This window comes from Scylla paramamosain, chromosome 4 (assembly GCF_035594125.1).
Source record: "Scylla paramamosain isolate STU-SP2022 chromosome 4, ASM3559412v1, whole genome shotgun sequence".
NCBI lineage: Eukaryota > Metazoa > Arthropoda > Malacostraca > Decapoda > Portunidae > Scylla > Scylla paramamosain.
In genome coordinates, this window is record NC_087154.1 from 24,385,886 (window position 1) to 24,399,218 (window position 13,333).

General features: G+C 37.7%; 1 protein-coding gene across 4 annotated transcripts in view; it reads right to left on the reverse strand.

Annotated features, from left to right (window-relative positions):
• Positions 1-13,333, reverse strand: part of LOC135099898 (dynein axonemal heavy chain 3-like) — a 430,253-nt gene that overhangs the window by 209,269 nt on the left and 207,651 nt on the right. The gene's annotated exons all lie outside the window — the stretch shown is intronic.

Consider the following 13,333-nt stretch of genomic DNA (forward strand, 5'->3'; position numbering starts at 1 on the left):
CTTATGAATATGGCAATTACAAAGTGTTTTCTGAATCACTTTAAAGCAATAGCTGAAGCCTTATGCATACCATAACTATAGTTCAAAAACCTCAATTAAAAGGCATAGGATGGGAAGCAAACACTGCGTAACTTTGAAGCTGCAGCTAACACAATTTTCCATGGTTTAGAGCTTTATGGTTCAAGTCCCCAACATACATATGGAGAACAAATAAGTCTGAGAGAAATTGCTTGCAAAGTACAAACAAGCAAATGAATGCCATTTGGTTCTAAGTGATTAAGTAAAATCCAATCATTGTGTTACTGTCCTTGAATAAACAATTAAATAAATTATTCAAGGGTACCTAAATTTATACCTAGGTTACAAATCACAGTAATGTTAATATTAATACTTATGAACTTCTCGTCTAAAGATAGGTATATGAAAGGGTCATGATAAGTATATCATGTGTTCAAATATCAACTTTCATTCCAGGGTTTTTTTCATATTAGGTTGTTAAATTACCAGCCAAAATACTTCAAACTACCAAATTGACATACCCTCTGTATTTAGTTAGCAAAGCCAACTTCAAGTCAATTTCTCTCTGCAGGTATATATTTAGTTATAGTATCTTTGTTTATATCACAGAAAGCATTTAAACAATTCCAAACTTGAGAAAAAATTTCTCTCTCTCTCTCCTTTTGTATGTCATTTTTAAAGAGCATTAAGAATACTGATATTCTAACATGCAAAATCTTCTAAAACTTGAATTAAATTTACAATTTTCACACTAAAATCCTTCATACATATTTCAAACAAAATAATCACAAACAATCCTCAGGCCAGCCTCAACAACAAAGAACATCAGCAAGAAACTAGACACCCCCTTAGCCATGGCCTTGAACATGCCCAGACGCCTCTTCCGGCCCTTCTGCTGCAGTGTGTTCGCCAGAGTCTGTTGAGGGAATGCTTTGAAGGAAATAGGGCACAGCTGAGTCATGGCTTAAATGAAGTATGTTTGCACTGAGGGTCATATTGGTATACAAAATAGGAAGGGGTGGTAGGACACATTATGAGGTTGTTGTTGTTGTTGAGGTAGTCATGGTAGTGGTGGTATTCATGCAGTCTAAATAGAGATCATGAATGGACAGAATGAAATACTACTTATGACAATGGAGAGAAGCAATGCAAGTGTCAAATCTACTTAAGAAAAGATCAGAGAGAATGGTCAGAGGCCTAAAATAAGTAAAGGCAAAAGCTTTGTACACTTATGTAATACTTTGGTGCATTGCTTTTCAGAACTACTTAAGGGATTGATCAACTATAAGTACAAGTACACAATCAATTTACCAGTACCTCCATAGATAGTCCAGATAAAATTATGAGAATCTTGAAATTCTTATCACCACCAAATTACACAGCCATTAGTTAGTGAATGAGAATCACTCAAAAGGATAATCAGAGATACAAGAGTTGTATCATCTTCACCTATCAGCCAACTTCATGCATTAACCCTTTCCACTTCAGGCATTTCTTGCCAGGATTTACTGATGATGGTATGTGTGAGACATGAGCACATAGTAATTTCTTCTACATAATTGGTATAACTTATTGACTCTCTGTAAGTATGTACTGATGAAGGATATTTTGAAACTAAATCTAATACTGCTATTCTCTAAATGACTGTGAATAATCCTGGTTAATTACCTATTGAAAACATTATTTTACATCAACCATTTATGTACAATTACTATTTTAGTTAGTCCATGAAACTAGTCCAGAGGTCTGTTTATGAATCATTGTAACATGATGGTTCATTCAGTGTGGTTAATCTGCCAAGGCTTAGGAAGTAAGCAGTTGGCAAAATAATAGTGTACCTGTACTGTTTGACCACTACATGATGACACATTTAAACAACTTACTTTTTGAAAGATTCAAAATTACTAAATGCTGTATAACTTTTATATTTTGCTTTTTCAAGAAAGCAAATATTGTACAATTAACTATAATGATTTTGTCAGAATGTTCAGCATTGCAAATTGAGGTAGAGGTATTTTATGGTGATTGTAATCATGAGTTTTATTGAGTTGTATACATTTATTATTTGGTAAACAGTACTGCTAATTTGTCAGACAGGATGTCTCCTGCATTTTCCATCAACTGAAAAGTTGACTTTCTTCCTGCATTGCCTGCACTCATCACTTTAAGTGCACTCTTTAATCTGCTTGAGTTTATAAAGGAAAATTTAATGTTAATAATTTCTAAGACAAATTTGACATTTTATTATTTTTTTTCATGATTTCTACAACAGAATTGACTATAAAAATCATCAAATTATTTTATCACTTCATCTATTATTTGCAGCTTCACTTAAATTTTTCATTGTGTACTGAAGTGATTTTTTTTTTTATCTTCATATTTATATCTTGTTTAGAGTTTGTTCAATCTTTTTCTAAATTGTATTTTTTGGATGTCATCACTTTTTACCTGCTTAGTTTTTTTTTTTTTGACAGTTCATAAGTTTATATTTTCTATCTTGTTTTTTGCAATTATTCTGCTGTCATTTTATGGTGATTAATATCCTAGATTTCTTAAATTTTTCTTTAATTTTTACTGTCAGAATATTTGAGATCTTCACTCTAACTATATTTTTCTTCTTGTATTTAGCGTTGCATCTTTATTTCAAGTTTCCTTCCTGTCAATCCTATCACTTCAATGGTAGATTACCACTATTCTCTAAAACTTAGTTACAACTCAGGTTCAGCCCCTCTCACAACTGCCACTGACTTGTGTCAGCTTTCCTAAGCTGCTTTCAACATAGATTAGTGCAGAGCACAAATTTGCATATAAAGGGCCCTACTGGTCTCCTGCAACAATTAAATATATGAGATTGTTGCTCTGTTTAACTGCCCATGGAGCAGGGAAAATAACAAACACCCAACAAACTCCTACTTGTCAGTAAAGAATTGCAAACTGCATGCTAGGGGGGGAAGGGGCACACAAGTAAGAGGTTTATAATATTCTGTGAGCTACCTCCCACTACAGACAAAACCACCTACTCTCACAAAATATTATATCTTCCTGTATGGGAATAGTCTACCTGCACTTTTTTAAAGAATTACAGGAAGCTACACACATGCAGAGTTATGAAATCCTCTGGCTTCAGAGCTCCCAGCAGCAGCTCCAAAAACCAGTTGCATTTAATAGCACAGAAATGCTAAAAATACATGAACACACAGCCAACACACAAAAGAGGGTGCCAGCTAACAATTCCCAGATACGCCAGGATACTCAGCCAGTGCCCAGGAATTAGTGTCAAAAGATACTTCTTCATATTACAGAGGCATGACAACCATTGGCAGGCTCCTGGAGATGCTTATCCTAGCTATACAAGCAGGGGTGTACTGCTTTGAATACTCAAATAATGTCTAACCAAACAAAGGCCCTCTAATATATATATATCCCCCCTTGGTCTCCGTGCCTTTCTCTACCTCTGGCCTGATTCAACACTGACTGGCCTAAAGGATAAAGAGGAATGTAGGCCATGCCTATGTGCTTAGAAGTGATGGTTAAGTTATATGACAAACAGGGTGGGGGTAGAATGAGGGAAGGATGGGGAGGTGGAAACAACAAACCCCATGCTGCACTCACTAAGCTGCTCCCCCTCACAACAAAACATTTGTTTTTAAAATTCTAGGGGCTTTAGTTGGGGAGCCGAGCCAAAACAAATCACACAGTGGGGTAGATCAACTCTTCCTCTACATACCCCTGCAATCTCAACTTTCAAAAAGAAAAGAGGGGGTGGAGTAAATCAAATGGGGAAGGTTAACTTTAAATTTACACAGAAAGTTACGGTAACTGACACCTTGCTTGTACCTGTATAGGACGTGTTTACTCACACTCTCCTTGTCTTTTTCTTCCCCTCACTTTCTGTTTCTGTATTCATTTCTTTCTTGTTCTTTCTTCTTACTATTGCACTTCACATAACAGTATCAAGGGAGATACATGACACCAGGGGTGTTAAAATATAGCATTTTACAAAACAGGGCTTAAAATATTTCTGCACCATCTAGAAATAATCTCTGAAACAATAGTTTTCTTGACATGAAGGATTTAAGTGTCTGGTGTTGATTTAAAGTTTTAAAGCTTAGATCCTAGTAGAGGGGCCACGGTAAGTTAGGATCTACTTCTTAGTGTGGAATAAAGGTGAATTTTCACTGAAATTTCACTTCACCATAGGCCACTGGTTATGAGGGACAGAGCACTAGTGAGTGGGAAATGTGAGTCATTCACCTGCCAAACTTAAGAGGAGAAGGATATGTTTATGAGCTGTATTTTTTTTACTGAATCTGGCTCTTACTATCCTGTTTATTACATCTCAGTCACAGACTGCCCTCTTAAAGACAACTCTCTTCCTTCACACAAAACTAGAAGCATCTAATTACACACACACCTTTCACTCAAAATTCAAAATTATGGTGACTCCTACACCAGCCTCTGAGTCCCCATCTGGGGAGGGGATCACAAATGTCCCCAGGTCAGACTGCTCTTCTGGTATCGACTCTAAGTGTTTTGACACCCCCTCAACTTTTTCTTCATTAATTCCTGCAACATTCACAGTCTTTGATCTAATTTTCAATCTGTAGAACATCACCTCTCCTCTAACAAACCTCATCTTTTCCTCACTGAAACACAGGTGTCTGAGGCAAATGACAGTAGCCCTTTTTCTGTTCCCTCCTACTTCCTCTGTCCTCAATTTCAATCCAAAGCTGGATGTTGCATTTATGTGCACAATGACTTAACCTGCTCTTGTGCCTATGCTCTTGAATCTTCTGAGTTTTCCACCATCTGGCTATGACTACAGAGTCACTCTCAAACTAAATTTATCTGTGCTGTATACCTCTCACCTAACTCCTCAGACTATAAATAAATTTATCTGTGCTGTATACCTCTCACCTAACTCCTCAGACTATAAGAAATTCTTTGACTACTTAACTTCCAAAGTGGAGCACATTCTGACTCTCTTCCCTTTTGTGGAGATCTCCATTCTTGAAGACTTCAATGTTCACCATCAGCTTTGGCTTTCGTCTCCCTTCACTGACCATCCTGGTGAACTAGCCTTCAACTTTGCTATCCTCCATGACCTAGAGCAATTGATGCAACACCCTACTCATATTCCTGACCGTCTTGGAGATACACCCAACGTTCTTGACCTTTTCCCAACCTCTAATCCTTCTGCTTATGCTGTTACCCTCTCCTCCACTGGGTTCCTCCAATCACAATCTCATATTTGTATCTTGTCCTATCACTCCAATCCCTCCTCAGGATCCCCCTAAGTGGAGGTGCCTCTGGCGTTTTGCCTCTGCTAGTTGGGGGGACCTGAGGAGGTATTTTGCTGATTTTCCTTGGAATGACTACTGCTTCCGTGACAGAGACCTGTCTCCATGTGCTGAGGGCATAACATAGGTGATAGTGTCTGGAATGGAGGCGTATATCCCTCACTCTTTTTCTCAACCTAAACCTTCCAAACCTTGGTTTAACACAGCCTGTTCTCATGCTATACATGATAGGGAGGTGGCCCACAAAAGGTACTTGAGCCTTCCATCACCAGAATTTCATGCACTTTATATTTTTGCCTGGAACCATGCCAAGTCTGTTCTCCAACTAGCCAAAACTCCTTCATTAATAGAAAGTGTCAAAATCTTTCAAGATCTAACTCCCCTCGTGACTTCTGGCATCTGGCCAAAAACATCTCCAATAACTTTGCTTCTTCTTTCCCTGCTTTATTTTAACCAGATGGCACCACTGCTATCACATCTATCTCTAAAGCTGAACTCTTCACTCAGGCCTTTGCTAAAAACTCTACCTTGGACGATTCAGGGCTTGTTCCTCCCTTTCCTCCACCCTCTGACTACTTCATGCTACCTATTAAGATTCTTCGCAATGATGTTTTCCATGTCCTTGCTGGCCTAAACCCTCGGAAGGCTTATGGACCTGATGGGGTTCCTCCTACTGTTTTCCGAAACTGTGCCTCCATGCTTGCATCTTACCTATCAAACTCTTTCAACTTTGTCAACATCTACCTTTCCTTCTTGCTGGAAATTTGCCTATATTCAGCCTGTTCCTAAAAAAGGGTCACCGTTCTAATCCCTCAAACTACTGTCCTATTGCTTTAATTTCCTGCCTGTATACAGCTTTTAATCTATCCTCAACAGGAAGATTCTTAAACATCTATCACTTCACAACCTTCTATCTGAAGGTTCCGTCAAGGCCGCTCTACTGGTGATCTGGCTTTCCTTACCGAGTCTTGGTCATCCTCTTTCAGAGATTTTGTTGAAACTTTCGCTGTTGCCTTAGACATTTCAAAAGCTTTTGACAGAGTCTGGCACAAAGCTTTGATTTCCAAACTACCCTCCTACGACTTCTTTCTTTCTCTCTGTAACTTCATCTCAAGTTTCCTTTCTGATTGTTCTATTGCTGCTGTGGTCAACAGTCACTGTTCTCCTAAATCTATTAACTGGTGTTCCTCAGGATTCTGTCCTGTCACCCACTCTCTTCCTATTATTCATCAATGATCTTTTGAACCAAATTTTTTGCATTATTCACTCCTATGCTGATGATCCCTGCACTTTTCCACGTCTTTTCACAGACGTCCAACCCTTCAGCAAGTACACAGTTAAGCAGGGAAGCCACAGAATGCCTGACTTCTGATCTCTAAAATTCCTGATTGGGGCAGAGCAAATTTAGTATTGTTCAATGCCTCAAAAACTCAATTCCTCCATCTATCAACTCGACATAACCTTCCAGACAACTATCCCCTATTCTTCAATGACATTCAACTGGGCCCCTCTTCTACACTGAACATCCTTGGTCTGTCCTTTTCTTATAACCTAAACTGGAAATATCACATCTCATCTCTAGCTAAAACAGCTTCTATGAAGTTAGGCGTTCTGAGACGTCTCCACCAATTTTTCTCACCACCCCCAACTGCTAACTCTGTACGAGGGCCTTATGTGTCCATGTATGGAGTATGCTTCACATGTCAGAGGGAAGTTTCACTCATACCACTCTTTTAGACAGGGTGGAGTCAAAAGCTTTATCTCATCAACTCCTCTCCTCTCACTGACTGTGTTCAGCCTCTTTTTCATTGCCAGAATGTTGCATCTCTTGCTACCTTCTACTGCTATTTTCATGCTAACTGCTCTTCTGATCTTGCTAACTGCATGCCTCCCCTCCTCTTGCGACCTCGCTGCACAAGACTTTCTTCTTTCTCTCACCCCTATTCTGTCCACCTCTCTAATGCAAGAGTTAACCAGTATTCCCAATCATTCATTCCCTTCTCTGGTAAACTCTGGAACTCCCTTCCTGCTTCTATATTTCCATCTTCCTATGACTTGAACTCCTTTAAGAAGGAAGTTTCAAGAAACTTATCCTTCAATTTTTGACCACCACTTCGGACCGTATTTGAGACTGGCATCTCAGTGGGCTTTTTTTTTTTTTATTAAATTTTTATTGCCCTTGGCTGGTGTCCCTCCTACATTAAAAAGAAAAAAAAAAAATCCTCTTTTGTTTTCCTGCTTTACATTCATACAGGGAGAAAAAAGGAAGAAAAGTAAAAAAAAAAAAAAACAAGAAACATCTCAAAAAAAAAAAAAAAAAAAAAAAAAAAAAAAAAAAACACCTCCACACAGCCATGCCATGACACTTCATGGCCACCTCTCCTCCTTTTTTTCTTCCTCCTCCTTCTCACCATAATAACATCATACAAAAGGATTTTCTTGCATCTCACAGCTGTCACTACCTTGTGTCAGCTTCTCCCTAGGCCACCTTTCTTTTATCCTATTGTGGGGCACAAACAAAGTCAATTCAGGCACCTAATAGTCATAAACAGCTATCAAGCCTCAAAAAGGTCATCACCCTGTTTCACCCATCAACAGAGCAGGAAATATACACAATGCCAATATATCCTCCAAGCTGAGAAAGAACTTGCCAATCCACATGCTAAAGAGCTTAGACAGTGAAGATGACACAACATGAGGGTATAATACCCCATGGACTACCACCCACAGACTAGCCACCCACACCTAGTAGGATATTATACCACTCTTGGCCAAGAACAGCTTATCTACAGTCTCACAAAAGACAGGCTTGCACCCCCGGTACCGCTGGTGGACCCCGGGGAGAGAGTAGACAGCTGTAATCAGGCAGAAAAGCTATTTAGTCGTCTGGACTTATAAAATCATGGCTATGAGCCCACAACCAGTAGCATTTGACAACATATAAAACTAAGGAAACATGAGCACACACAAAACTAAGAACATGAGCAGACAGTAACAGACAAATCTGGGATGGTCAAGTGACCACTCCCACACGGTCACCAAGATGCAAGATGTCAGGACATAGAGAATACACTTAGTGGAGCCAATGAGGCAGCTTACTGCCTCAGTTATTAAGAGAAGCAAATACAGACTGCCTCCCTTGGGGGCTAAACCTAACCAGTAAGGTGGGGGCTAAACCCAACCGGTAAGGTGGGGGTTTACTACCAGACAAAACCACCCACACTCACAAAACTCAAACAAAAATTACTAATAAAAGCCCTCTAAATATTGCTAAAATGTCAGCTCTCCAAACCACGTCCTCCTCTTGCAACTGCCAGGCTACCACTGAACAAAGACTCCCACCCACCAAGTATGGCATTGTCACATGATAGGGAGGAAGGGATGGAAGGAAGGGATGGAGAACAGGAGAGTGAGGCCCACCTGCTCTTGGTACACTTAGACTTAACTCACTCTATAACTTATTTCATATTATGAAAATCATTAGGTACTTCTTATAGGAGCTGGGTGTGAATTAATATTTTTGTGGGGAGGGGAACTCTTCTACTTTACCAACCATCAAACACACCACTCATAACAATACCAACACCTACAACCACATTCACACCCTCTTCCACCTTTTCATCCATATTGTTTTTAGCTCAAATTTTACTATGTCCACACAATGTAAACATTAGGATATTGTGGCAACTGTGAACCCTGTGTAACAGTGTCTATTGAATAAAGAGAAGACACCCATTACTGGCTAAAATAAACCTCTTTCCTTTTTAGGAACTCAAAGAAGTCCCAGAAGTGAGATATGATATGAACAAACCAGCAAAATTACAGAAATGTAATTTTCTGAAGGCAGCATCAGTGTGACTGATTCTAGTTATTCTCAAATGGGGGGCACAGACACTCTTTGGGGGGAGGGGGGCATGAGCACAGGACAGGAGGGGAAAAAAATCATGGAAAATCACACTCACTGGCTATTAGTACAAAGGAGATGCAGCAAGGAGTATCTATCACTATGATTCTATCTATCTATGGTAGAATAGTTGGGGAGAGGGTTGAGTGGGTGGTGCAGGGAGGAGGGGGCACCAACTGCATTGAACCACCTTTGGGGGGCCCTAGCTTACAAAAGGTTGAGAATCCCTGCTTTAGATAAAAAGCTTATAATCCAAATATTTTGATGATTTAGATTATTTTATCTTTACCTCTTTATGATAATAACTGAGGCATAGAAAAATCACTCAAATTAGTGGGGAAATAAGACAGTTATATATATTTGTGATTTAAAAACAGATGTATCTCTGTTTAATAAATTTCAACATTTTAACCACAAAAAACCAGAAATCATTCACATTTAGATAAGACTACTTGGGGATGTTGCTTTTATTAATAATTAATGACCTATAATTAGATGTTGTGGAAAATAAAAATCATTTAGACATAATAATAATAATTTAGAAAAAAAAAAAAAAAAAAAAAAAAAAAAAATATATATATATGTATATATATATATATATATATATATATATATATATATATATATATATATATATATATATATATATATATATATATATATATATATATATATATATATATGAAATTGGACACCTGTAATGTAAAGACAAGCCATCCCACTGGCTTCTTTGTCTTTTACCAATATTTTTCTTCCATTTTCCTTGCTCTGGAGGGTCCTGGCTCTTTGGGGGGTACAAGTTATCTGCCATAATAATGAAAGGCTTACATGTTGCGTAAAAACAAAATGAAGACAGCAGCCTGTCATTCAAGGGTAGCAAGCAGGTTGGAGGGAGGGAGTGTGAAGTGTGTGGGTATGGTGGTAATGAGGTGTCCCAATGAGACACATGACTTGCAGCATGAACTGTCATTGGCTGGCTCTTCCCGTGGTGCTGTGGCAAGGGAGTTACTTCTCTCCAGCCCCAGCAACTGATAGCTATCACTCAAGCATGACAAGAAGGTTCAGTGGGTAATTTCACTTGGATGGATTTATAACCCTATTGCAGGGTCCATTCTGACACCCGTGCTTTCTCCCATCACAGTGGGAAGGTTTGGGAAGAAAATGCAATAAAAATAATAATTTTAGCCATGAGGTCACTTACACCACTGATTCTGGAGCCTCATATGTATACATGTACATACTGACATGAATATCCATTTACCTGCAAATTTTTAACACTTTACTTCAATAGTTTATGTAGAAGCCCCAAGGTGTCACATACCCATAAACAGTGGTGCTTCACAGATCTCTATCCTATTATCTTTTCTGTCAAACTTCTTGTACTATCCACTCCTATGCTAATGACTCTACTTTGTATTATTTCTCAGTGTCATTAGCCAGATGTCCAATTCAGCAGGATCTACTCTGTATTTCTCAGTGTCATTAGCCAGATGTCCAATTCAGCAGGTATTAAATCAGTCATGAAAAAGAAGCCACAGGAAGTAAAATTTCTGATCTATCATTTTAAAATTACACTTGAATTAATCAATGCCTCAAAAACTATTTCTTCAAATAACAACTGAACATAATCTTCCAGACAAAAGTCTCCTCTTCATTAATGACACTCAACTATCCCCATCTTTTATACTAAGCATACCTGCACTGTCCTTCAATAAAAATCCACACTCTTCTCTTGATAAAAACAGCTTCACTGAAGTTAAGTATTCTGTGTCACTTCCATCAATACCTTTCCTCCTCCCAATTGCTTATGCTATATCTGATCTGTCCACATATAGAACACTGCTCCTATACATTGAAAGATTCAATTCACACAGTCTTCCTAAACAGGATGGAGTCAAATTTTTCCATCTCATCAGTTCTTCCCCTCTAACAAACTCGTGATTCTCTACTCACTACCATAATTTTGTGTCTTTTACTGCCTTCTATCACTATTTCCATGGTTCTGCTCCTCCAGAACTGCTTACAGCATGCCTCCTCTGATTCTACAGCCTCACTCTACATGACTAATGAACTATTTCAAAAGAGGAGTATCGTCACCTCAAAAACTAAATTAGCCACTAAATTAGATTCATCTATCCCTGATTATTTTAGGGAGTGGAATAATGTGAGGGCTTTATCCATTGTCTTGTTCTTGACCAGACTCTCTGACAAAAAAAAAAAAAAAAAAAAAAAAAAAAAAAAAAAAAAAAAAAAAAAAAAAATCTATATACAGTCGTACCTCGGTACTCGACTGCCTCTATACTCGACCAAATCGGTGCTCGACCAAAAAATTCGAGTAGAAAATGCATCGGACCTCGAACAGATTTTCGGTACTCGACTAGCCGAGTCGACCCGAACGCGCTCCTCGGCCCTTCTCGGCCCTTCTCGGCCAGCGGGTAAGCGTCAGTTCGACTCAGACCGCCAGCGGAGTAAGACGTACGCAGTTTGTTCGAGTATTTCTTCCCCAGACTTTCCATTATTTCTTATGGGAAAATTGGTTTCGGTGTTCGAACAAATCGGTGCTCGACCACCACCTCAGAACGGATTATGGTCGAGTACCGAGGTACGTCTGTATATATTTTGACCTATAGTAGTAAGGTAAACATGATCTTGCTTTACAAAGCTATTAAGCTTGATGAATACAGCCTCCATATTCTGTCCTTGTTGAAAAAGGTGACTAAAAGAGACAAAGAATCTCAGCCTCTTCTATATATATATATATATATATATATATATATATATATATATATATATATATATATATATATATATATATATATATATATATATATATATATATATATATATATATATATATATATATATATAGTGCCCCTCCAAAGATAGTTGGTTGGAGAGGAAATACCTTTGTGCTTTGGTATGAAAGGAAAAAGTTCTGATGAGTGTTGGAGTTACGGCTTTTATTTGCTACTAGAAAAATGAACCTTTTCCCATAGTGTGGTGGACATGATTGATTAGCTTTGTCTTTGTATTTTAACACTAACGACAAGAAAGTCAAGGCTGAGCAAAGTTCGCTAATGCCTTACTGATCATCTTGGCCTAATTGTTAATGCATTGGTGTCGTGTTCACTGTGAGAATTTAAATTAAGGATTCAATCTCTGGTGATGTGCCTCTCATGACCAATTTCTTCTGTCCTTGGGTAAAGTTCTCATTGTTACCATGATTCTACAAAGGCAGAAATGACTACATGATCACATGCATTTAAGGCAACATTCTGAAAGTTGTAAGAATTATTTTGAACCTTTGTAGTTCATACCCATGTGCTTTGTATGAATTAACTACCACAATCACATACTGAAACAGTATTGTTGCCATCCTTCCACCTACATCACTGGTAAGCTTTCAGTTACCTTAGTATTTGCTCCATGGATACCACCAATCTTTACTTTCTCAAATTTAAATAGTTAACACTTCCTTTGATGTACAATAGTCTTTCAGTGGAGGTAAGTCCTGGACTGAAGATAGTAGGTCTAGAATGTCTCTGTCTCAAATTAATCATTCAATAACCAACCACCTTCCAGGTACCCTCAGTATGTACCTACCTTCATTGTTAAGCTTAATTTTTCCATAGTTATCTTCACACAACACTCACTGCTAACAGGATATTTAAAAATTAAGCAATCTATGTACAATGTAAATCTACTTGATGATTATGGATTATGCATATTCATAATTATATACAAGTGAAAACCCTATTATTTCTTTTCTCATCCCTCAAAAAACATAAACAGTTCAAATAGTTTTTATAGGTTACTTATCTAATTACATCACTACAGCAATTACTAAAGCAAATGAAAATAAGTTATTTGTTTTAATGTAACATTCAAAATGACCAAACCTTCTCATACAAAGCATAAATAATATACAGCAAAATATAAAAAAAGTCATAAATGCTGTAGTTAACATTTTTTAGTATAACTATATATACATGACATCTTTATTTCCACACAAAAAAAAAATATATATATATATATATATCTAAGTTTCTTTTCATATATATCTACTTGAATACTGTCTTCAATATCTTCATCAACAACATATAGAAACACT